This window comes from Tinamus guttatus, unplaced genomic scaffold (genome assembly GCF_059628265.1).
Source record: "Tinamus guttatus ecotype Peru unplaced genomic scaffold, ASM5962826v1 Tinamus_guttatus_pri_ptg000280l, whole genome shotgun sequence".
Taxonomy (NCBI): domain Eukaryota; kingdom Metazoa; phylum Chordata; class Aves; order Tinamiformes; family Tinamidae; genus Tinamus; species Tinamus guttatus.
In genome coordinates, this window is record NW_028288814.1 from 1 (window position 1) to 24,288 (window position 24,288).

A 24,288-nucleotide genomic window follows, 5' to 3' on the forward strand; every position below is an offset into this window, starting at 1 on the left:
GAGGACGCAACGCGAAACCTCTTGGTTTTGGGGTCAGTGTTCCGCAATTTGAGAAAGGAGCGTGACTTTGACACGCGCCACGTGTCCCAGGGACACCCAAGCAGTGGGAGCCGCTGCCTCCTGGGCCGGTCGGGATGAGCAGGGACGTGGGGCTGCCCTGCGCCGTTCGGTCCCACTTTGCCGCAGGGCTCCCTGCTCCAGCCCTCCCAAACATCCTGTGGATTTCATCAGACTGCCCGGCTTTGGGGAAGGAGCAGCTCTGCTCCGCCCGCATCCTCCCGGGGCAGAAAATAGGGAATAACGCTCTTGGAGAGCCACGGGGCAGAGGGGCATCCTGGTACTGCTCTGCCCTGTCCGCGCGGGACCCCAGGGGGAAATTCCAAGTGTCCGGCTGCCCCGGAGGGGAGCGAAGCCGCCGGAGCGCGGGATGCGGCCGCGGCGCGCGAGGAGGAAGAGCGCGGACACCTGCTTCCTCACGCGCCGGCTCCGCTCTTCCCCTTTCTAACCAGCGCCGGCCCAGGAGGAACCTGTGCTGCTCACGGGGATTTCTGCCCAGACGCGATTCCCTCTCCTCAGGCTGCGCTTCCGAACCGCGTGCGGCTGCCGCGCGGCCCTCGCGCCTCCCTCCGTGCTGCCGCAGCATTCCAGCTGCCGATGCCTTGGGAAAGGCGCCGAGGACTAACCCAATTCCTGCCTAATGACATTAGAGCTCCCTAAGCCCTTGGGGATGGGTATTTTCCGCTCTTAATCTCAGAGCAGCAGTCGGGTGAAGGGGGCCGCAGGCGCCCAGGGGCAGGCGGCTCTGCCCGAGCAGGGCACAGGGACGGGTCCCCGCGGTGCTCCCGGGTTCCCGGCCCGCAGCTGGGAGAAGGCCACAGCGAGGACAGACAGGGGAGGACGGGGCCGCCGGCACCTGCGCGCTGCCACCACGAGCGTGTCCCGTGCCCGGGCTCCCTGCCGTCACCCCCTGCGGCACCACGCGCCAGGCCGGGACACCCGGGCCCTGCAGAGGCTCCCGCGAGGCCCTGCGGCCCAGCAGCGCTGCGGCACAACAGGGGCATCGCCGTGCGCAGAGCTGCGTCCGCGAGAGGCTGCCGCGGGCCCCGTGAGCGCGGCTCCGAGCACCCCCGGGTGAGGGACGGGACAGCCACCCTGGCCGGCCGCTGTGTGCTGGAGCAGGGGACCCAGGGCACTTACCCACTAGTCCCGGTCCCAGGAAGGGCGAGGACGACAGGCTGTTGTGGGACGGCAGCTCCCGGTGCTCTCCGTAGTGGGGGCCTTCCCCGTAGTTCTGCTGGAGGGACAGGGCACGTTTGTCACCGCACACGTGAGGACACAGAGCCCGGCCCAAGGCAGGCACAGATCGAGCTGCAGTTTAGCACAGTGTGATCCCCTCTGGGACGCTCTTCACCCCGTGTCAGGAGCCGAGGAAGGGAAGAGCCAAGTTGCTGTTTTCAACCCCGCTACTCTCAGGAGACACCAAAACTCCCCATCTTAGCCCCAAAGCCGCAGCGGTCGCTCTGCTCCCAAACGCAGCGGGAAGGCTGGGAGCCCCAGGGCCCTTTTCCGTTCCGGGAGCCGGGCCAGGCTTGGCCACCCCCTGCCCGGGCAGCGCCGCCAGGACCCGGCGGGGACGCGGCCCCGGGGCACCCTGCGCCGCCCCGAGGAGCCGAGAGCCCCGACGGGGAGCGGAGGGGCCTGTCCGAAGGGGAACGGCCGGCGCCTGCTCCAGCGCGGAGCCGGGGAGGGGACGGAGCCCCCGCGGAGACCGCAGGAGCATCCCCGGAACGCCCCGCGTCAGCTCGGCTGACGTCTTCTCGCTCTTCCCCTCCTCAGGCCCCAGTTTCGGCTGTCCCAGCCTGGGTTCTTCCCCCCCAGCCCCTCCAAAGCTGCCATCCGTGAGCGATGCCCCCGGTGCCCCGATGACACCTTGTCCCCCACCTAAAACGGGGCGAAAATCCCTCTTCCAGGGTGAGAACCCAGGCGGGCCCAACGCACCGGCTGGGAAACGATCCTCAAAGGCCCCGTTTATTTTTGTTGGAGCTCCATGTTTATGCTCCGTCCTTACCCTTGCCTGGTCAAACGTGAGCTGTTTTGATCTCCCGTTCCCCAGGAACCTGATCCCGGTCTTTCATCCAAACCTATGGAAAAAACAGGAAGAACAAAGGTTACTCTTGCTTTATCAGCAAAGCCTCAAAGGTGTTCCCGCAAAATTAACTCTTCCTTCCACAAACAGAAGGGTATTTTCATTAATAAACCACGTCCACGGGGCGGCACGGAGCCTCCCCGCCGTGCTCGCTTTCCCGCCCGGAGCAGGAGTCGGGGTTTGAGGCGGCTCCTTGCAGCTCCCGCCTCCCCCTGGCAGCGAGGCTGCAAATTCCCAAATTCCCACCTCGCGGCTGCATCTCGCCGGGCCGCTTGCCGGGTTTCCGGCGTGCAAACGGACCTGGCGCTGCCTGTCCCTTGGATTTCAGGCCAAACCCCGCTCCCCGGGACACGCAGCGGGATCAGGAGGGCCCAGAAGAGCCTCCTGCGGGATTCCGGGGGGATTTGCGCCGTATTCCCTGCCGTCCAGCCAGGCTCCGTGGGGTGCCGGAGCGGTGCCGGGCTCGGGCCCAGGAGTGACGGGCGGGTGGCTCCGGAGCGCGGGTGGCTCCGCACGGAGCGGCTGCTCCTGCTCCCGGCTCCTCTCGCAAGCCGAAGCCGATGCTGGGGGATCAGCCCCGTTTGCAACAGGGCGGCAGCGCCCACCGTCCGCCCCGGTGCCCGGAGCGGCTCTTCCCCGCCCAACCCTGCATTCCGCTGCCATTGCCAGAGCCTCTGCAAGCCTGGGGGCTTTGGGGACCCCCCGAATCCGGCACTTTTGCCTTTTCCAAGGCACACACCACGGGCCAAGATCCTGGAAAGCCAGAACCGGAGATTTCTTTAGTCACTGGAAAGCAGGGCCGGGCGGGCGTGGGGACCCCGGCCCCGCTTCAGCCCAGCTGATTATCATGGCAAACACGGAGTGGCCCCTCTCCCCGCTCCCCTCACTGCTCATTTAACCAGAAACTTCTTTCAAATTACATCCTTCTATTTCGGTGCCTTTGTGTTAATCATTTCCCCAGAGAATTGGTGTTTAATTGCTGTCTAATTTGCATAATTATGCATATTAATCTCCACACCTAATGAATATTCATACTTCTCATTTAGATTTTGTTTTCTAATCAAAAATTTCCAATGTGATTACTGTGCAGAGCAGGGATAAGCCTCTAATAATACCTTGGATACTAGGGAGAACCGCTGCCAATTCTGCCAGACCCGGCTCCGCTCCCGCGCGGCGCCCGGGGCCCTTCTGCTTCCGCGGCCGTTTGGGAAGCGCCGCGACGGCCCAGGCGGATGGGGCGCCCGTGCATCCTTGGCACCCGCAATTCCGGCAATTCCCGGTGGCTTCGGCTCATCCCGGGCTCCTCGCGGGGCTGCGATCGCCCCCGGAGCGGCTCCTTCTCGGACACCCTCGATGGCCGGAGGGGACGCCAGGGGGGCCCAGGCAAGGCCGGGATGGGTTTCTGGGCAAAATTCCTGAAGAAATTCCCTGCCAGGGCTGCCCAAAGCAAGGCCAAGGCAGCAGGTGACATCCCCGGCAGCCCCAGGGGCACCTGCTGGTCCCCCCATTCAAGGGGGCAGCAAAAAGGTCTCTGTTCCCTGCCCGCCGCCCTGCCCGTGCCCGGGGCTCCCGTGATCGGCTGCGAAACAGCCCCGTTCCCAGCGCTCCGAGGCGCGATCCCACTCGGAAAACGCCAAAATAGGAACCGCCGCCTCCTTCCATTAATATAGTTATTAAAAAAAAAAAAGCACAGATTAATTGTGCATTTTAATAACCCTCATCATGAATATTCATAATGCATTCCTTGCTCGTGTTCTAATTAAAACGTACTAATAGAATAAGATGTTGCTGTCAGACAGCAATTTTTTTTTTCTTTTAAATGACTTTTACGCAGGAGCTAAGGAGAGCTGATAGACGAGCCCTACTATGAGCTCTCCGTGAGGGTAAAAATAATTTGCCCAAGTTTAATCTCTGTTTCAAAAAAAGAAGCCTCCACCTGCCGAGAGATCCTGTCTTCCCTGTCCAGCCTCCACGCATCCCTGGGAGCAAAGGGGGGTCCGGGAAGGGAACATCCGCAGCCGCTCTGGCTCTGTATGAAGCAGCCTGGCTCCAACGGGGGAGATTCCTTCAGTTTGGGCTTTTTTCCCCCCAGTTCTGGTTGTATTTTTCCCAGGACCCAAGGATGCGGCACCGATGGGGGCTGTGGAGCAGCAGGCTCCTTCCCGGGAGCGCTCCCGCCCCGCTCTCCGTGCGCCGCTCCCAGGCGGAGCGCGCGGCATTCCTGGGGCTGAAAACGCCCTGGAAAGGGACGCCGGAAAGGGACGCCCGCTCCGGCTCCCGGGAACAGCCAGAGCGGTTTGGGGAGACCCCGGCGGGGCGGCGCAGAGGGGCCGCGCGGCCGCTCCGCAGCGGGAAGCTCCGCAGCGGGATGCGGATGCCGGGCAGCCGGACGGCCCAGCCCGGAGCCGGGACGGCGCCCACGGAGGCGCCGCTGCCCCGGGATTTGATTGGAAGCGGAGGTGACAGAAGGCGGCCTGATAAACACGTCCAAATTAAGCGGCTTTGGGGCCTAATCGCTCTGGCGATCAGCCCCAGAGCAAAATCTCCGCTAAAAGGGATTTGAAATCAATAAAATTAGGCGACTGGTAATTAGCTTTAGACCCCGGCAAACGAGCGGGGTTGTTTTGCCACAAGGGCCCGCGGCCCTGCTCCCCGGCGAGGTGCGGGGACACGCGGGGACACCGGCAGCAGTGGCAAAAGTCACCGCGAGTCCCGCGGGGAGCAGAGCCGGGAGGAGCCGGAGCCCGGCCCGGAGCGGGGCCGCCCGCCCGGCCCTTTGCAGCAGCCCCAGAATCGGAAAAAACAGATTGCGGGAGCCGCGGGCGCCGCTGTTTACGGACGTGGCGGAGGACGGGCCCATTCAATGCGCTCACTTCCCTTTCCCGGCAAAACAATATCCATGGGTTTTCCTTCTTCAGGACAGGGAGGGGGGAGCGGGAGCTGCCGGCCACCTGGAGCAGCGCTCGGGGATCCCTTTCCCCAGCCAGGCCAAGAGGCAGAGCAGGAATCGCGGCGGGCGGCGCAAGGCGAGGACGAGTGCCTGGAGCACGGGAACAGCGGGAGCAGGAGGATGGGTTTCCAGTGGGTTTTCCAGCAGGCTGGGCACCGGGCTGGCAAAGCCCCCATCTCCTCCTGCTAACTTAGGCCCACAAGCCGCTCCGGGCAGAGGAAGGCGGTGGGAAGAGATGGAGGGTGGTGGGAAGAGATGGAGGGTGGGAGACTCGCATGGAAAAGCGGCATTCCCGTGTGCGGGCCTGCGCAAGCCAGGGGATAACCCAAATCCCGGCGCTGATGAACGTACAGAACGGACCCGCGAGGTGCAGCAGCCCCGGGGAGGACCCGGGCGCCGGAGCCGCCGCTGAGGGCCCGGCCCATCCCTGCATCCCGCCGCGTTCGGAGCCGCCTGCAGCCACGGCTGGGGCGGAGCGGCACCGGAGCCAGCGCCGAGAGAGGAAGCGGGAGGGAGGAATCCCAACACCCAAAACTGCCAAAATACCTAATAATAATAATAAAAACTAACCGAAATGCCCCACACCGGGGTGCTGCGGCCAAGCACTCCGCGGCGGGGACGGTCCTACCCGCGAGCCCCAAATAGAGCCAAGGAGTCGCAGGGCGACACGGAACAAACCTGTGGCAGCAACGGGAGGAAGGGAAGGAAAGAAACTGGGAAACTCCAGCAGCGGTGGGAGCGCGAGGGAGCAGCGGGAAACGGGCCCGGGCACCAGCCCGCTCCGCCTGCACCCCTGCGTTTAGCAGCACCGGGAACGCGGCCGGGAGGAACACATGGAAGCGGGGCTGAGCGGGCCCCGCGCCGCTCCGTGTCCTCGTGTCGCGTCGAGGCTGAGTCACGCCGCAGGAAGGATCCCGGAGCGGGACTGCTCGGGATGAGGAAGCCTTTCCGAAGGGGAGCGTGCCGAGAGCACCTGCCTGGCGCGGCCGGCTCCGACTTGTGTTTGCATGTGCTTGCCACAACGGAGGTTTCTGGTCTTTTTTCCCCCCTTTTTTTCCCAAGTGGGAAATGCTGCATGTGCCAGGGCATCCCTGGAGCTATCCCGAATCCCAGCAAAGCACGTCCCAGGGGTCGGGGGGCACTTGCCCTCCCAGGCTCCAGCCCCACAAGGCAGCAGCGCGAGACAGATGTGACCCATTCGGGGCTTTGAACAGGCCACCGATCCCCCGCGTTTCCCCAAGGCGCGCCGCTTCCAAGGAGCTCCTCTTCCCTGTTTCCTGCTAACACAAACACGTCACCCTGTTCCCTCGTGCCGTCCCCTGCTTCCGATCCGCATCTTTGCCCACGGTGCCGGCCGGGTCCTGGTTCCGCTCGTGGCCCTGGTGCCCGGAGGCCGTGTCCGGGAGGCTCCTGCCGGGAGGCTCCGGGTGCCCTTCCCGGCACGAGGCCCCAGCGGCGCCTGCCCAGGGAGCCACCGTGGGGACGGGTTCTCAGCGCGGCTCCGCCACCCCATCCGCTTCCACGGGCACCGGCAGTGACGCGGATGCAGCCCACATCGAATCCCACCAGGGCAAGAGTGGCGCTTCCCTTTCCCAGGCCCCGCTGCCATTCCCACACAACCCATGCTCCCGGGAAGCCCTCCCTCTTCCCACGCAAACACGGAGATGCCGGGGGAGGAGGTGGCAGCTCCTCCGGGAGCTGAGGACACTTCTCCCGGGGCGCAGGAGCTCGGCCCTCTTGCTCTGCTCTCACAGGTAAAATGAATCATTTGAAAAATGAACCAAGATTCCCCAGCAGCTCCTGGGAACCCCACGAAGACGGCACAAAAACAGGAGTGCGGCCAGGCCAAGGCCTCTGAAAGCACCAAAGTCCCGGCTGCCCTTCAGGGAAGGGGCTGGAGGCCAAAAGGGACCTGTGAGGTGATCCAGCCTCTCTCCCCTCTCCATCAGGCTCCCATTCCTGGTGTCTGGACAAGCAACGTCACTTCTTCCCACAAAAGCAACCGCCCAGCAAAATGCAGCGTCACGGAGCTGCCCGGCCACTGCGCTCCGAGCGCCCAAAGGATTTTGTTTTACCCTTTAAGGACAGAAAAAGCCGCTGCGGTGCCAACACCATAAGGGCAAAGACAAGACGCGTGAAGAAAAAACACGAAGTGGAAAAACCAACTCTGGTTTCACAGCTGCAAGTTCAGTTTTCCAAGCGCACAGGAAGGAAGGAGTCGCCGAACGTGCGGCACCCGGAGCCGGCTCCGCTCCTTGCGCACAGGGTCCCGGGGCTCCGCGCTTCCCAGGAGCTGCCGACTTTGGGGAGCGAGCAGGGAACGCGGGCGGAGGAGAGGAGGACGAGCGCGAGGCCGAGGGATCGGCCGCTTGCAGAGCCGCAAGATCAGATCAGAGCAGTGAGACATGGACCTGCCTCCGGGACCGCAGGAGCCCAACTCGCTCCAGCGCCAGCACCATGGGAGACGCTCGGATAAATCCCATACGTCGCTTTGGATAAATCCGTTTGTTACCGCGTGAAACCTGGACACGCAGGAGCCCCCTGGGCTGAACCAAGAGCCTCTCCCAGGAGCTGCGGCCGGAGCCGCCCAGGAGCTCCCCGAGGGGCAGGAAGACTCAGCCCCGGGCTCGGGTCACCCACGCGCCGGCAGCGGCAATATTCCCGTCTACCGGCATGGGGCCCACGCTCGGAAAACCCTCCCCTATCCAGCAACTTTGCGTTATCCTGGAGCCGGCTTCCAGCTGCACATCCTTCCTGCTCCGGGTTGCTGCGGCATCTTTCGGGAATGGGATTTTAGGGACGCAGGGGGATGCTCTGGGGAGAGGCAGGGAAGCAGCAGCAGGAAGGGCCGGGCTGTCCCTGCGGAGGCCGCGGGCAGCGCAGAGGCCCTGCCCAAAAGCAGACGGATACCGGGAGGCAGGTGCATGGAGCATGGCGAGGAAGAGGAGGAAGAGGAGGAAGGACATCCCTGCGGATCTGCAGCTTCAGAGCCGTCCAGAGCAGCACTGCTGCCGCTGTGCCACAAACCATCCCTCCGTGCCCCATCCCATCCCCTTCTTTCCCCACAAATTCCCAGTGCCGCCAGACGCCTGGCGGGAAGACCTACCCCGAAATAGCTGGCGCCGGGATGCCATGTCCATGGAGTCAGGGGCAGGCGCGGAGCCGGGCGCCTGTGCCGGGCGCCTCCGGAGCCGGCGCTCCTCCCACCGGCCAGGGAGGAGCCGGCATCCCGGCCCCTCCTGCCCGCGGGGCACAAAGTCCAAGGAAGCGCCGGCCGCTCCGGGAAAGCTAAGGGGGTTTAGGCAGCATCCAGGGCTGCTCTTCCCGACCGTCTTCGCTCCGAGCTCTGCCCTCCGGGAGAAGCCACCTCCACTCCATCCCACGCGGCCCGGCCCTGTCCCGTCCTGTGCGGCTCTGTCCTGTCCCCCACGGCCCTGTCCCATCCCGTGTGGCTCCACGGGCCTGGCTGTCCCTTATTGTCTCTCCCTCCTTTCTCACGGATCTCGGAGCCTTCTCCGGGTGCAGAGCCGGCTCTAGCGGCTGCTCCTGGCGCCCCATTCCCTGGAACGCGCACACGGACGCAGGCGGCTCCGGCGCGCGGACCACAGCCCCGCAGGCATCTTTCAGTTTTCTTGCTCAGTAAGAGGCGCCCAGGCTCCAGTTTCGGCTTTTTCAACCTTATTTCAAGAAAAGAGAACCCAAAGCCACAAGGTTTGTGCCTGACGCGGGGGGAGCAGGGCCACGCGGTGCCCAGAGCCGCTCGTGCCCTTTTCCCTTGGGCAGCGGCACGGGATCTGCTCTCAGAGGCCCCAACATGCCGGGCCTTTCCTGCAATGCAAGCTGCAGATCCCAGGCTTTTTCCATGGATTTTCCATGAATTCTGTTCCCAAGGAGCACCGGGAAAGAGGAGGCCCGACTCCAGCGCTGTCCCCTGCGGCCGCGAGCAGGGGACCAGAGCAGGGCTCTGCAGCAGGGCCGGCACCGGCAGCACCCAGACCCAACCCGGGTGGCTCCACATGCCCAGATCCCGCCTGGAATGAGACCCACGGAGCTGGGAAGGAGCCCGCAACAGCAGGGCAGTTTGTCACCAACTCCCAGCTCCGAGGCCGCCCGCTCTCCTGTCCCCTTCCCTCCTGCGCCAGGAACCTTCTGCAAAAGACAACAGGTCTCAGAGCCCCCATCGGCACGGGAAGAAATCTAGGAAAGCTGGAGAGGTTGTAGGAGTTTGCAGAGACACAGGGGAACCCGAAGACTCGATTTGCACTCAAAGCCGCTCAAGCCGGGCTGCGTTTCCAAAGCTGCAGAGCTCCCCTTGGACAAAGCCCGCGTTTCCATGCAGAGGCAGCCGGTTCGGGGAGCCAAGGCCGGGAGGGCATCGTGCGCCCCAGCCCTGGAGCGGGGAATCCGGCTCAGGAAGAGCAATCCCGGCTCCTGGGAAGGGCCGGAGCCGGCTTGGAGCGGAGGCAGCTTCTAGCCGAGGGAAGGGGGCGACTCGCGGGCACCGAGAAACAAAGGCTTAAAAATAAAGGAGTGCTAAATTTTGACTTCTGAACTAACAGAAACCGAGAGAACTTGAGCCGAACCCCCGCCGACCGCAAGGCGGGCGAAGGCTTCCTCCTCCTCCTCAGCTGCAGCTCCAACCCGCCAAGCTGCCTCTTGCATCACGGCCAGGAAAGGGGAGCAAAGAGCCCGAGCGGGACGAGGGTGACGGGGGAATACCCCAAAATGGAGGTGGGGGGTGGGATAACCCCGAAATGGAGCTGGGGGGTGGGATAACCCCGAAACGGAGCTTCCAAGCTCTGGTTTTGAGTAAAAAGATCCAAAGCAGCTGCAGCCTTCAACAACCCACGGTGGCTGCTGGGTTTCGCGTGAGCGGGGTGAATAACCTGCAGCAGAGGGAGGAAGAGGAGGCAGAGAGGAAGCAGAAACCTGCCAAAACGCTGGGAAAACAAAAGCAGGGACCGGCTCCGTCCTCCCCGCCCGGTGACTCAGGGCAGGGATGAGCAGCCGGAGCAGGGGCCGCAGCGGGACCTGCACGAGGCCCCGCGGCTCCGGCCCGAGGCGTTTTGCACCTCCCGGATCAGAAAGCGGGTCGGAAAAGGCGCCCTTGCCTCTTCCTGGGACAATTTGCGGGAGTTAAGGCGCTGCCGGTAGCGGGATCGCGAGCGGGACCAAGGCACAGCCAGAGGGGAAGATGTGGGGGGAACGCATCCAACTGGCCAACATAATAGTTGGAAGGAAAAGCAGATTTGCAAAAAAATAAAAAATGAGGGGGCGGTTAAAATATATATATAAATATATAAAGAAATAAAAATCTCAGGAAGTCATCTAGTCATTCCTGCTCTTTACCAACACAATAGGCCCGGGATGCTGGCTAAGTTATAAATAATCCTGCTGGCTGCACAACAACGTGCAAGGCAGGAGCGGGGTAACTCGCTCCGTGCAAAGTGACTCACGACCTTGCCACAACATTCCCAAAGAAGGACAAAGGCCCCGGCCTCGCGGCTCCCCCAGGATGCAGCGGCGGCCGCGAGGAGGCTTTGCCGGGGGCTTTCCGAAGCCGAGCGGAGCGCCCGGCCTGGCCCTGCGGAGCGGCGTCCACGGGGAAAACGCCCGGGAAGCCGCTGGCTCCACAGAGTCCTCCTCTCTTTGGAAGGGAAGTTGCCTCTGGGAGAGAACCCGGGCCCGGTGGCTCCTGGTTTCCACAGGGCGCTCCAGGCGCAGCGCTATGGAAAGGGGACGCGGCAGCCCGGGATGCGCAGCCCGGAGACGCCGTCACACGGGACTGGGATAAGGGTCCCCAAGGGTCCCCTCCAGGGGTGCTGCCAGGGTGACACATCCCCATCCCTCTTCCCCATCCCTCCTGGCCAAGGGTAAAAGAGGATAGGAAACACCTTCCCAACTGGATACTTACATCATTTGGAAGTGATGTTTTTTCTTAAAAAAAAAAAAAAAAAAATCTTTTCAAAAAGAGCTTCCTGACCTGTTATTCCATTACCCAAGTCTGGAATTGTAATCACGTTAGTTCAGCTGCATTAACACAACAACAACAGCAGCAGCAGCAGCAAAGAGTGCCCCAAAGATCAAACTGACCTCCCACGGCCACGAGAAAGGGGAACAAAAGTGGGAATACTGGGACAAGCCCCCATTGCCCGCCCGGCTCCACGGGCATCCGTGGGAGCAACAGCTGCCGAGGCAAAGGCTGCGAAATCCATCAGGAATCCAGGGGATTTTGAGGGATTTTTTGCCGGGGAGGCGAGGGAAAGATCCCAAAGGGCCTCGGAAGCACACGCAGCTCCGCGTGGGAAAGGGGGAGCTCGGTGGCTCCGTTCAAAGGCACCTCGAACTAGGAGGGAGGCCACCGGGAAAGCAGGGACGGAGCACGTGGAAATCACCTGCTGAAAGGGAAGGCGCCTTTTGATACCAAATTCTTTTTCCTTCCTTTTCTTCTTCTTCAGGCCACCAAAGCACATAACTAACCTACGAGGATGAAGCCGCTGTGTCCACAATCCAGAAGCGCCGGGATGCCGGGAGCGGGACCAACGACGAGGGGCGGCTTCGCGCGGAATCGCACCCCACTCCGTCCCCTCGGGGCGCCGGGAGCACACGGGAACGGGCCGCGCTCCGAGCAGAGCCCCCGTGCAAGCAGGAGCAACGCTCACGGCTGGAAGAAAATCCCAGGTTTTTACATCAAAAAGCAGCACCGCCTGCGCTGGGGAGGCGCCTCCATCTTCCCCCAGCCTCTCCGGCCATTCATCATTTGGATAAAATCCCGGTTCGCATTGAAATTCAGATGGACTTTCAAATGCAAATACGAGAAGAGCAGCATATGGTAGAGGTTAGTCCGTATTTTTCCTAATTAAATGGTATTCTGCTGTTTTGTGTAACAATGTTAATAGGGCATTAACAAGCCTTAGGAAGGGAGACTACCTTTTTTTTTTTTTTTAAAAAAAAAAAAAGGTCTTAAAAAGCAGAAGGGGCCCTGGAGAAGCCGCCACGGCACCCGCAGGACGGGGACGACCACGGGGCTTCGGGTCACCCGGCAGCATTCGAAGACGCTCCGACCGCTTCCCACCTCCTCCTGTGCCGGGGGGGGCATCCTCCAGGTCCATCCTATCGGGGGGCTCTGCTGCATCCGCAACCGCAGGACGCTGCCGTTTTGGGACACAAGAGCCCAGGGAGAACCTGCTCCCGCATCCTAAGGGTTGCCAGCACAGGCCGTTTCCACAGGAGACGACATCCCGGGGTTGGCAATTGCCCGGCAGCGGGATGCGGCACCTGGGCGCTCCTGGAAGGTTTCCTGTCTAGGACCGGTCCAATTCTTACAAATGACCATCCTTTGCCCCACTTGGTAGCAAAAAAAAAAACCCAGAGAAACAAGCCCCGTCCACCCACCAGAGCCTTGGGGACACTCAAAGCCAATAAAATTAGACGGAATAAAACTGGAATTACATGGAGTACACCCAGCCCCCGTCCCCGCGTCCCACGCTGTTATCTCTGCAAACCAGGGGGTGCAGAAGAAAGCAGGAGAGGACAGAAGCCCCCGAAAGCTGCTGGTTCAGCTCCAACCCCAATCCCGGAGGCTCCGGCCGCGCGGGATGAGCCCTGGGCTCTCCTGCCGGAGCAGCGGCCGCGCGGCCCTCGGCGCCTCCCGCTCTCAACCTGGAGCCGGAGAAACGTCCTCCGGGATCACTTCGCCAACGGCACCTGCTTCTCGGGGAGAACAGCAGCGGGCGGGCTGGATCTTTTCCTGTTTTCCCTCCTGCCGGTGCCTGCAGAGCCAATCCCAGCCTCAGCGCGCGTGCCCGGCGGAGGCGGCAGGACGGTGCGAGTCGGCCCCGAGGGTCCTCCCTCCGCAAGGAGCCGCAGAAAGGCCCCGGGAGCCCCCACGGGCTACTCCGTGCCTCGTTTGGCAACAAAATTAATTAAACTTTAAGCCAGGCTGGGGGAGCGCCGCACCCTCCCTCCCTCCGTGGCGGATACGAGGGGGTTTGTTTAAGCAGACGCTAATCGGGTCCGGCCAAACCCCCGGGAAGCGGCCGGGGCAGCGACAGCCGCGTCCCCGGGGCCGTCCCCACATTCCCTCGCCCGCGGCTCTGGCGCGGCCTCCATGTGGGAAACGGGCCCTTCTGCCGCCCGTCAGCGCGCGGATGTGCCGAAGCCTCCTCTTGGATTCGGTCACTCACGTCTAGGGGTGACGCTGGCCACGCTGGCCTCATGGGGAACGCGGCACCTGCCTGCAAGAGGGGCCACTTGGTGCGGCAAAACGGCCCTGTGCACGGAACAGCCCCCTTAGCACATCCCTTTGCTGCCCCAAAGGGCAGGAGGAGGAAAAAGGCAAAAAACCCTCCAATTTGTGAGCGAGCGGCCACGGCCGCCGCGGGGCGAGGAGCGGCGCCCGGAGCGGGCACAGCGCTGGGCACGCGGCTCGCACGGAAGCGGACCCGGCACGGGCGCCCCGGAGCGCCCGGGACAGGGTGACCCCAGCGGCTGATCCAGCGAGCGCCGCATCGGCGGCTGCCCGGCAAAACCTGCCGCTTCCCGGCCCCGCGGCCATTCCGTGGCACCCGTGACGGTGCCCTCGGGCCGCCGAGGTCTCTGGGAGCCACCGGGAGGAACCTGCCCCGGGGCGGAACAGGAGGCAGATCCCTGCGCTCCCCCAACACCAGCGCCCTCCAGACCCCACTTAAACATGCGCCAAGGAGAGGCCCTGGCAGCACAGGGCATTTCTCACCCAGCCGAAACCCTCCCGAGCTCTCGAACCCTCCCTTCGCTCAGGGCTGACAGCAGCAGCTCGGCCGTCCCGTGGGGCGGCCGTGACGAGGAGGGCCGGTCGCTCCGCTCACCCCGGCCTTCGCCTCGTTTGCTGGGGCGGCTCTTTGGCCCCGCGCGGCCCCATCCAGGCGCTTTCAATGCAAAGTGCCGGTTTTAAATAGCAAGGCGCACGTCGCGCGCCCCACGCCTGCCTTTCAGCGGGCACCGAAATAGCAAGGCGAGCCCCGCGCTCCCACCCGAGCGCCAGCAACGCGTGCGGGAGCGGGGGCGCTGCCGAGGAGAACGTGATCCAGCCTTGCTAATAAAAGCTCCCGTTTTCCTCACCGTGCAGAGCCGCAAACGCAGCTCTGCAGCCTGAGCCAGCACCACTGACAGCAAAGAAAACCCAGAGGCAGAAACTCTCCCCGCTCCGGAGCGGCTCGGGCGCAAGCGGAGCACACACAGGAATTACCTCTTCAAACAGCCCAGCCGTAGCGGCAATTAAAGACACAGCCTCATCTTTGGGAGGATTTATTGCTTTCAGGGCTGTTGCCACAGGTATCCAAGTTTGACTGTTGTTTAAAGCAGCCTTTCAAAGGGGCTGCAGACTCACCTCCCTCCGGCGAGAATGCGGGGACTTTGTTCACGAGACTATAACTTAAAACGTGCTGCATGCTCCGGCTTGCAGCGCTTTGAAAAACTCCCTCGGTAGCCACCTTCAAATGCGCTTGATGAACTCGCCCCGATCAAAGCGATCCCTCCTCTCGCAATCACATGGGGGGAAAGAAACGCAAAGCACCGAGCAAACGTTGGGGGTGGAAACAGCAGCCCGGCCCTTCCAAAGCCGCTGGTACCTCGAGCAAGGGGGCAAAGACGGTGCCGGGGGATCGGAGGGCAGCGAGGGCCCTCCTGCTGCAGCCTGCCCTGCAAGCAGGACGACCTGCCAGCCGGGGCGGGCTGGGCTCCTACCGCAACGCGGTGCAGCTGGCACCGCGCGCCCGGCCCCGCGGGCGAAGCTCGGGGTGCAGCCGGCCCTGCCGAAAACCCAGCGGCCGCTCCGGGTGATTCCCTGCAAAACCTCCCGGCCAGCTCGGGCACCTGGGAATCCCAGCCCGGCACGGCGGGGACAGAGGGACGACGTGAAACGTTTTGCTGCTGCAAATATGGGACCCGTTGCACACGGGACCTCGTGGGAGTGGGACCGAGCGTGTCGGCGAACCCAAAATACCAGCAGCAAATGACAGAGCTCGCGCTGGCAAACGCCAGTCGCTGCTCAAAGCTCCAGGAAGACCAACTTCCCCGCGGTGACCTATATGTGCTATAAATGCTGCAGACATGGGCTGCATGACGTCAGCTCAGCCTGGTGGCAACCGTGGGGCTCCTCCTTGCCAAGAACGCGCCGAGCGGAGGTGCTGAATTGTCCGCGGATCGCGAAACCAGTTCCTCCCCGGTGCATTTGAGGACAGAAACGAGGGAAACAGAGGCAACGTTTAAAATAAATCCAGGAGACAAATATAAAAGCAGAGAGATCTCCGAGCCCACGTTAACGCTTTGGATTTTCCTGGCCGGTCAGAGCCGCACGGTCCCTCCTGGCGACGAGGCCGCCCACGCGCGCCCGGCCAGTTGTTGGGATGCGAAGAGGCTTCGGGCTCGGGGCAGTTTTGTCATTCCGAGCTTCCTGCAGGGCTATTTTGAGTCACTGCAGTTACCTTCATTCCCAGCTGGACTTTGGAAGCTGGAGCCCAACCTCGCGCGGCGGGAGCAGGGTCACTGCTGCCCTCCTGCTGCTCCCGCTCAAGTCAACGGCCAACTTTTGGCCCAAACTTTTTACCAACTTTTTGGGCCCAAACGACGCCAATTTGCTATCGGGGGTTATTTCAATAAATCTGATGAGAGGTTTATGCTATGGTGCACGCAACCGAGCTAGAGCCAAGAGAAACCGCATCTGTTCCCGCCTCCCGAGCGGAGGCACCGCGTTTGTTATCACCGATACGGGACACCGGTTGGCCAGGAGGGTTCAAGAAACACTAGACACATTAGAGGCGAAATCTGGTCCTTCCTGCCCGGCAAGGAGCTTTGAGGAGCTAATCTCCAGGCCCAGATTACAGAGTGGCTGCAGGCGCTCGGCTCCCTCCGCACGTCCAGCTCCCCAGATCCAGGGACCATCTGCTCTTCGCCCCCGACCGCACCGGGGCTCCTCAGGGCCGGGGGCCTGGCTGGGCCCTCGGGCTGAACCAGGATCTTGCTGCCAACTTGCTAAATTCAGCTAAACCAAGGCCAACAAGCACGAAAGCAACCGCTAAGAGCAGGTTTACAGTCCCGTTGGATCCATGAGTGGACGCGAGGCGCCCACGGACATGTCGCGTCCTCACATCTCACCCCTCTGGCCAGCCAGGATCAGCCTGCAGCCACCAGGACCAGAAGGAAGCCATGGATCCGACAGGAAAACCAAGCGTCACCCTCAACGCTTCAAAGGCGACGCCAGAGACAACCGGCCGAGGCGGGAACTGCTGGGAGCCGCCACCGGAGCGAACCGCATCCCGCAAACGACACCCGGAGCGGCCTCTCCAAGCCGGGATGCCCGGGACAGCCGCGCTGGCTGTGTCACCTCTCAGCCCGCTGTAGGAACTGCCCACAGCCAGGCTCCAAAAGCAGCAGCCCGGAGGAAGGGCGGCGTCAGCATCACCTTGCATCCACCGGAAAGCAAAGGGAGGCAAAAAGAAAGAAGAAAGACGAGATTTGTCGTCTTGGCTGCCGCGTGGCGGGGGGTCCGGTCACGGCTCTGGCTTCGCCATCCGAGCCCTGTTCCAGGCTCCGCTCGCTGCATCTGGCCAGCTCTATAAAGGAAGCAGCCAAGCCAGCCTCGGAGCAGGAAATGAATTCCTGCAGGTTTGCTCTGCTACGGTTCTCTCGCGAGCGTGGAGCGTGTCTTGGGTGGACTTCTTTAACAGCAAAGGTCTCTGGCACGTACGCGCCCGAACGCTCGCCGGAGAGGTCGGCTTCCGCCCGGATTAGCTGCGGTTTTCTCCCCTCGAGCCCTCCCGCAGCGGCTGCCCTCGCTGCAGAACCGTCTGCTCAACGCAGATCGGGCGCGAGGCCGAAGAGCCCCACGGGGAGGCCGGCGCACACCCACGGGGAGGCCGGCGCACACCCACGGGGAGCAGGAGGGCAGAACCAAGCAAAACCCCCCGGTGCTGGAGCAGCCGGCATCCCTGGGCACCCACCGCCCGGTACCATCGGCGACTTTGCCGCTGTTTCCTCGCTTTAACCAGCGCTGCGTTGCCAAACCTGCCACCTGCAGCTCCGCGGCCTCCCGAGCCTCCTCCCACAGGCAGGGCAGCGGCCTGTCCCTCCCTGCGGATGCTCCGCTCCCAAATCCTCGTGTTTGAGCCCCTTTTCCTCCATCTCCTGCTCCTCCAAAGGCAAAACGACCCCAGCTGCTCTCCACAGTGTCCGAGCGGCAGCGCTTCCAAAGGCGCCCTGGGGACGGAGCGATGCTGCCACCGCAGGGAGCCACGCGGAGTGGGCACCGCTTTGCACCAGCGTCTCCCTTGGAAACCTCAGGCACCTCGGGAATGACCTGCCAGCGAAAGGGCTTTTCCGGGATGCCCGGCAAAACGTTCCAGGCTGGAAATGCTCAGAGGCCCCCGCGAGGTACCCGGGGAACCCTCTGTGCTCACAGCGCCGCGGGGCAGCAACCGGCAGCGCAGGCGACGGCCTCGTAACCGCACACGGACGAGCGGGAGCAGCTCTGCCGGCTGCGGCACGGGAGCACCCGCACAAATGTCCCCGTGCAGGGAAACGCAGCAGGGCACCCCACGAACACACGGAGCGCCACGCGCCTACAGACGCCCTCCGCCTGGGTCTTAGGAAGCAAATGCAAATTTATGGCAAAAAAAAACCCAAACATGTTACGTTGCTAAGATGAAAAAGAAATTAAGACAACAGTACCTGATCCTCCAAACTGAGTGCTCGCTAGGGTCGTGGGTCTGTTTTTTCCATTAGCCACTGGCAGGGGAAACATCTAGAAAAACAAGATGAGAGAGAAGAGAAAAAAAAGAGATTTCAGTACTTGAGCTTTGCTGCTGCGAAGGGGGCAGAGCGGGGGCGGAACAGGGAAGGGGGGAGAAGCACTTTATTGATGTGAAAACCAGAGGCGGGCGCTGCCCGCACGCTCGTCCCACTCCCCGGGCACACGGCGGCGCGTGCAGACGCTCCGTTTCCATGGCCAAAGCGGCAGCTTTTTTCCTAACTTTTGTTTTTCCCCCACCGGGCCCGGAGCCGCAGGTGCCTGGGAGGCTGCGGAGCGAGGGGTGACTCCGTTCAAGGGGAACAGAGACGAGAGCACCCGGCAAAGCCGCTTCCATGCCCGACCCCTCGGCAGCGGCTGCCGTTCCCGGTCTCCCCCGGCCCAGCTCCGTGCCGCGGGGCTGCAGGACGAGTCCCCCCCACAGCACTCCCTGCCCCGGCGCTGCGGTGCCGCCGAGGCGCTGGCCCCGCTCACGGCTCCGCCGCGTCGCCACTGCGAAGGGTGACGGCTTTTCACAGCACCAGCCGCTCTGGCCACTCGTTCGCTGCCCCCTAATCTCCTTCTGCCAGGGAGCTTCCTCTAAAATACTGCGTACCTAGCGAGCCAACCTGTGTAAATATTTTTAATATAAGTTGGGAGGGTTTCAAGAGCTGTTATTTAAAAAAAAATTTATATGCACCTGCGTGCAGCAGAAAAGAAAACTAATTCTTCTGCACGCAAATGGAGTTCTAGCCAATAAAACAACTGGTGGGAAAGCGCTTAGTAAATTAACATTTTAATATCCTTTTACTACTCAACTCAAGATACTTTCACCACCAAGTCATTTGAATTTTTATTATTTTTAGCTGCGCAACGTCTGAATAACCCAAAAGTTTAATGCTTTGAAGATTAAACAATGTAATGGCCCAAGAGCCTAGAGAAAGGCAGCGTTTCATGCCCTGACATAGCTGCTGTCTGGCTGTGGTCAGGAACATTCCTGTGCACAAAACCGTCTGCCCAGCTTTGTTTTTACAAATGCCGAGGAGAAAGAGCACAGTTAAACACGGTGGAGATGCAGAGGGCAGCGAGCACCTCGACGGGGCAGCGGGGACCTGCACACGTCGCCTTCGGCGGGTACCGGCTTAAACACGGGGACAAGCAGCGCTCGAGCAGGCAGCCCTGCCCGGGGAGGAGCAATTCCTGCTGGGAGCAAACCGGGAAGCAGGAGCAAACCGGGAAGCAGGCGGCTCCCGCGCATCCCCGCACGCCCGGCCCGGCCCCGGGCAGCGACGGGCTGAGGGCCACGCTGGGCTCGCGGGCAGGGCGCTGCGGCGGCGCAAAGGAAAAAGGAACGGGGCAAAAAGCCCTTCCCGGCCCGGGCCCGAGGGCTGCGTTTCGCCCGCGCTGCCCGTTTGTCTTTCCGCTGCGGCGGGGGCCCAGCTTGGTTGCAAGGCCCCCGTAAAACACTCCCACCCACCCCAATTTCCATTTTTCCCCATTTTTCTCCAAATGTGACTTTAAAAATAAAAGCAGGGGGGCGAGGCGAAGAGCCGGAGCGCGCGAGGGACCCAGCGCTCAAGGGACCCAGCGCTGGGCCTTCGTAATTGGGTCGTTACTTGCCCTTTGTTGGATTTGAATAATGTAGATTTAAGCAGTTGTGTAAAATCCCCTGTCTTAAGACTCATGCCTGTAACCAGTTTCTCAAGCAGCGCCCCTGGTCTGCCCCCGCGGCTGACAACAACCTACGTGCGGCCTCGGATCGGCACTTCCCCAACGGATTAAATTCTCCTCCTCTCCTCCCAGATTAAGGGATGCAAAAGTAGGAAAAAATCCCAAAGGGCGCACTCGCCAGGGGATGCGAAACCTAAAAGACACCGCGTTCCCGGGAGCAAACCCGTAAGCAGGAGAGGGAGTTTGCCGGGTGCGCAGCGCCAAGCCGCGCTGCGATTCCCACCAGGACACAGCGTTTTCCAAGCAAATTCCTGTTCTCGCTCCCTCCGCTCTTGGGCCTTGGGAACTCTGGGCCAAACCAGCCTCGACTCCCAACCCAAGATCCGTTTTGCAGGAACGAAGCCCCCAGCCGCTCATTTAGGGGAGAGGAGGGAATTGGACTCCCTGAATCCACTAGCAGGGCATTTCGTGCGCTCGCTCCAGGCAGCCCTCCTGCCTCCGGCCCCAACGGCCGCGAGGGGCAAAGCAGAACTTCGCACCCGCCCCGCTCGGCACAAAAGCACCGGTTTTATCACGGAAACACAGGCGCCGCCGAGGGCCGCGGCGACAGCAGCGGCTCCGGCAGCCCCGGGCGCTGCTCGTGCCCGCGGCAAACCCTGCCCGCACCAGGTTTTGGCCCTGGGCTTGGCGCTCGCGCCGGGAGGGCCAGCGCAGGACGAGCAGCCGCCCGCAGGGCCCGGGCGATTGCTCACGCCGCTGCCTGCGGCTTCGCAGCGAGCCGGAGCGCCGCCGCGACACCCCGCACCCCCAGCATATGGCTAATACTCTGCTAATAATCATGCCTGTTCACAGCGTCTCGCTGCTGCCAGGGCCCCGGGCTGGCACGCGGCCGCCTCCTCCTATCTGCCTCGGCAGGCGGCGGCGCCCCGGCCGCTCCGCGCTCGCCCCGGCATCCCGCTGCTCCCCGGCCCGCTGCGGCCCCGCGGCGCGGGCGGCACCTCCCCAAACGGCACCTCAGCGCGGCTCTTCCCGGGCTCCTTCTCCACCCGCAGCCTCCAGCTCCGGGCCAAAGCAGAACCTCTTCCCTCCGCCCGGACGCGCCGAGCCGGCACGGCAGATCAATACGTGGGATGTCTTGCCGAACGCTCGCTCGCACATTTGCGAGCCCTTCCTGGATTACTGCCACGGAGCGGCGGGGAAAGCAAGCTTACAAATTACCTCTACTTTGGGCAATTATAAAGGGCAATTTGTTCCGAGGCCGAGGCGAGCACTCCGCTCTGCACACCTCAAAGCGCTGATCGGGCTGCGTGTTTGGCTCCGGCTCACTGAAATGCACATGATAGATTCCTTTGATTTTCATCCTTATTGGTAAATTACCTCGGCGCGAGCGCCGTGCACTTCGGCACCTACCCAATTTATGTATTTAATAAGAGGGCACCTCTAAAGGTGCCTTTGCCAGGCTATACGCGCAGCCCTGCCCTTTAGTGACCCCACAAACTCAGGCCTGCCTGTGGAATATCCAGCGACTTAAAAATCACTCCCTGCAAGCAAAGCGCAGCACTGAGCCGGACCACAAACTACCAGGGCTGAATATATTTGCCCTAGGAAGAAGAAAAAAAGGGAACTGAAATACTGATGTGAAGCAAATGCTTCTGGTCTCTCTAAACCTCTCTCATCTTCTCTCCTATCCACTGTCCTGAAGAGGACCCGGTGCCCTACTCCCACTTATTCAAATAAAAATATAAATACACTCGACAGAGACTTTCGTGGTGGCAGAGCCTTCATCCCGGTGCCGCAGGGCTGCCGCGCCTGGCCGACATTCCCACCCCGCGCCGTCGCGGAGCGAGGTCAGCGTTCCCTTCGTGCCAGCGCGGGAGAGGGGCTGCGTGCGTGCAGGGGAGGGCTGGGGAAGCAGGGCTGGCAAACGCCCAGCCCGCGCCGGAGCCCATCGGGCAATTCCTCCTGCAGGGACCGTCTGCGAGGCACTCGCTGGCAAAGGCCCTTTGCAGGCCCTGATCCGGCGAGCAGCCGCCCCCGGCGCTGCTGCTGCTGAAGACAGGACAAATTCTGGGCCTTCTCCAGGTTTTCACCGACATAAAAGAGCTGGAATCGAACCCAAATTCGACCATGAGCTGCAGATTAACCTCCAAGAACAGAAACGTTTGTGTAGAGAGGGAACAGGTCAGGACCTCCCTCGGGAACACAACTCTGCAGGCATGCAAATGAGGACGGGTCGTTAATTTTGAAAATAATTTTTTTTTAAAAAAAAGCTCCAAACAGTGAGTGGGATTGGATTATTTTCCTTTGTTTCTTTCCTCTCAGAGAGGCAGAAAAACCAGGACAGGAGTCAGAGCAGCGCGGGAGCGGGGCAGCCACCACGCGCGGCGCCTGGCAAACCTGCACGCGGCTGCGTTAAAAGCCTCCTGCCAGCACAGGCCCTCCACCACCTGCAAAACACACGGCTTTTAAAAACGCCTAGACAAACACGCACGTTGCTGTTAACCTAAGGGAACCAACTTCTCCACGGAAGCTGAAGCCAGAAGAATTCGCCCTTCCTCTCAGCAGCGGGATCAGGAGGCCCCACCACGAAGGGCAGAAGCTGCCGGACTGCGGCAGGAGGAGCGCGGGGGCCCCGGGCTGCGCTGCCCCTTCTCCCCGGCCCGCAGGGCTGCTCCTCCTGGCGGAGCCGCGGGCTCTATCTCGGCCGGGCGGTTGCTTATCTGCGGAGCAGACGCGTGGAGCCGGGCGGGCGCCGCAGGAGCCGAGCGGGAAGCGGCTCTGAGGACAGAAGCGCCCCTTTGCAGCAGGTCACCTGCAGCCACCGCCGGCTCCGCGGCCACCAACGCGGGCACGCTAAGGACTGGCCCTTGCAGGGGTAAGAGGGGACTCCTCTTCCCTCTGAGCTCAACGAACTTTGGCAGGGAAACTCTTAGGTTCTGTTGGTTTCAGTGCAACTAAAGGTTTGCCAGGATGAGACGAGCAGAAAGCAGGGCACAAAAGTGTCCAACTCCTGCAAAAATAATGCACTGAAGAGCTTGGACAAGTTTCCAACCACTCTAGAATAACCTGCAGGAGCAAAAGTTTAACAGTCTGGCTGTGAGAAGAGGGAAAAAAACTCCCACCACCCTAATGAGTCAGCTTTAACTTGGGTCCCATATTCACAGTAGTTTTGTATCCCTGACCTCCCTTCTGCATCATGGGGTCGCATTTCGCCACGAGCATTTACACTGTGTTACATCTCCAGAGAACTTCCCAGCTCCCCACAACCCCACAGAGCAAAAACAAGAAGACAAAAAACCCCAGAGCTCTGTGCACCGACTGCGAGGAAACGGTGTGCGCCGGCGGGCAGGGGGGAGCGCAGAGGAGGGGCAGCGCCTTCGCTTCGACTCGAAAATAAACAAGTTGCAGCACATGTGCCCGCACACAAACACCCGGCACATCTGAAAGCCATCACGGGCGGCCCATTTCCAGGCTGCCGTTTCCTCCCAAAATCAAAAAAACGCACACCACAAAGCCAGCAAAGCCCCCGGGCGCTGCAAAGCCCCCGGCGGCGCTCGCTTACCATGCTGAAGTCCAGCAGGTCACTGAGCTCTTTGTCCGTCCCGACCGCAGCCATTCTCTGCTGCTGCTGCTGCTGATTCATAGTCCCGCACACGCACCAGCCCTGGAGAGAGCGAGGGGGAGGGGAGACAGGGTTTAATGACTGGAGCAAACCCACCCCATTGATGAATATTTAAAATAAAAGAGAAAAAAAAAGCAGAGAGAAAGGAGGGGAGAAAAAGAGTCCTCGGCGTCCCCACAGCACCCAACTTCGCGGCGCAGCGCGGCCCGAGCGCCCACAGGCAGGAACAAGCGCTCTATTGACCAGACACACTTGTATGTTAGTTTTTTTGCTGCCAATTCCACTAGTTCGGGGCCAATTCTGTTCCTGGCGCGCGGCGAATGAAGGAGGAGGAGGGGAGGGGAGAAAAGGGGAGGAAAAAGGAGGAAAAAAAAAAAAAAAAAAGAGTCAACTCATTTATCAAAGGGTTCAGGCAAGTTATCACTCAGGCGCTTGTCTGGCCCCTCGCCTCCCCTCCGCGGGAGCCTCTCTTGTCCTGCCCGAGTCGGCTTTAAAAAATAGAGGGGGAGGGAAAAATAAAAGGTCTGATTTTGTGCTTTTCCTGACAGTTGTGGAGCACCTGCAGCTTTTTTTTTTTCTTCCCTCTTTTGGAGCGGGTGGGGGAGTTTGGGGACATGCAGTAAGTTTTAAAACGCCAGGTCAGAACTAAGGGGAGTTGCTCCTCTTGCTGCTTTGATCCCCCCTCCAAACAAACAAACAAGAAAAAAAAAAAGAGGGGGGGAAATTTTGTCTCAGGCAACATTGCAAAAATAAAAGCTGCCAGGAAACCTTGCAAGATAGGTAAATATTATTCTTCCTAATTTTACAGATTTTTTTTAAGGGAGATTGATCTTTCTGGCTAACTCACCGTGATAGAAAATATATTTCTTTGGGAAAGAGGGAGGGAGGCCTAGGATAAGATAAAATATTCCTCCCCCCCTCCCCTTCTCTCCCTCCTCTTTTATTTTTTTTTTTTAGGAGCTCATTCATGATTATAAAGGGCAGCTGGCCAATAAATTTAACTCATTAATCATAAGCCTAAAAAGAAAAAAAAAAAAATACGAGGGCGGCATTTGCTCCAAAGCGTGTGTGCGTTGCTCGGCCATCACGTTTCAATGAAGTTTAAAAACAAAACAAAACAAAAAAAAAAAAAAAGT

General features: G+C 61.2%; 1 pseudogene across 1 annotated transcript; it reads right to left on the reverse strand.

Annotated features, from left to right (window-relative positions):
- Positions 1-1,193: 1,193 nt before the first annotated feature.
- Positions 1,194-23,187, reverse strand: LOC148594229 (transcription factor E2-alpha-like; annotated as a pseudogene). Its single transcript, XR_015913533.1, has 4 exons — positions 23,093-23,187; positions 17,802-17,874; positions 2,069-2,141; positions 1,194-1,294 (listed from the first exon to the last, which is right to left on the reverse strand). The product of XR_015913533.1 is annotated as a transcription factor E2-alpha-like (transcript).
- Positions 23,188-24,288: the final 1,101 nt, after the last annotated feature.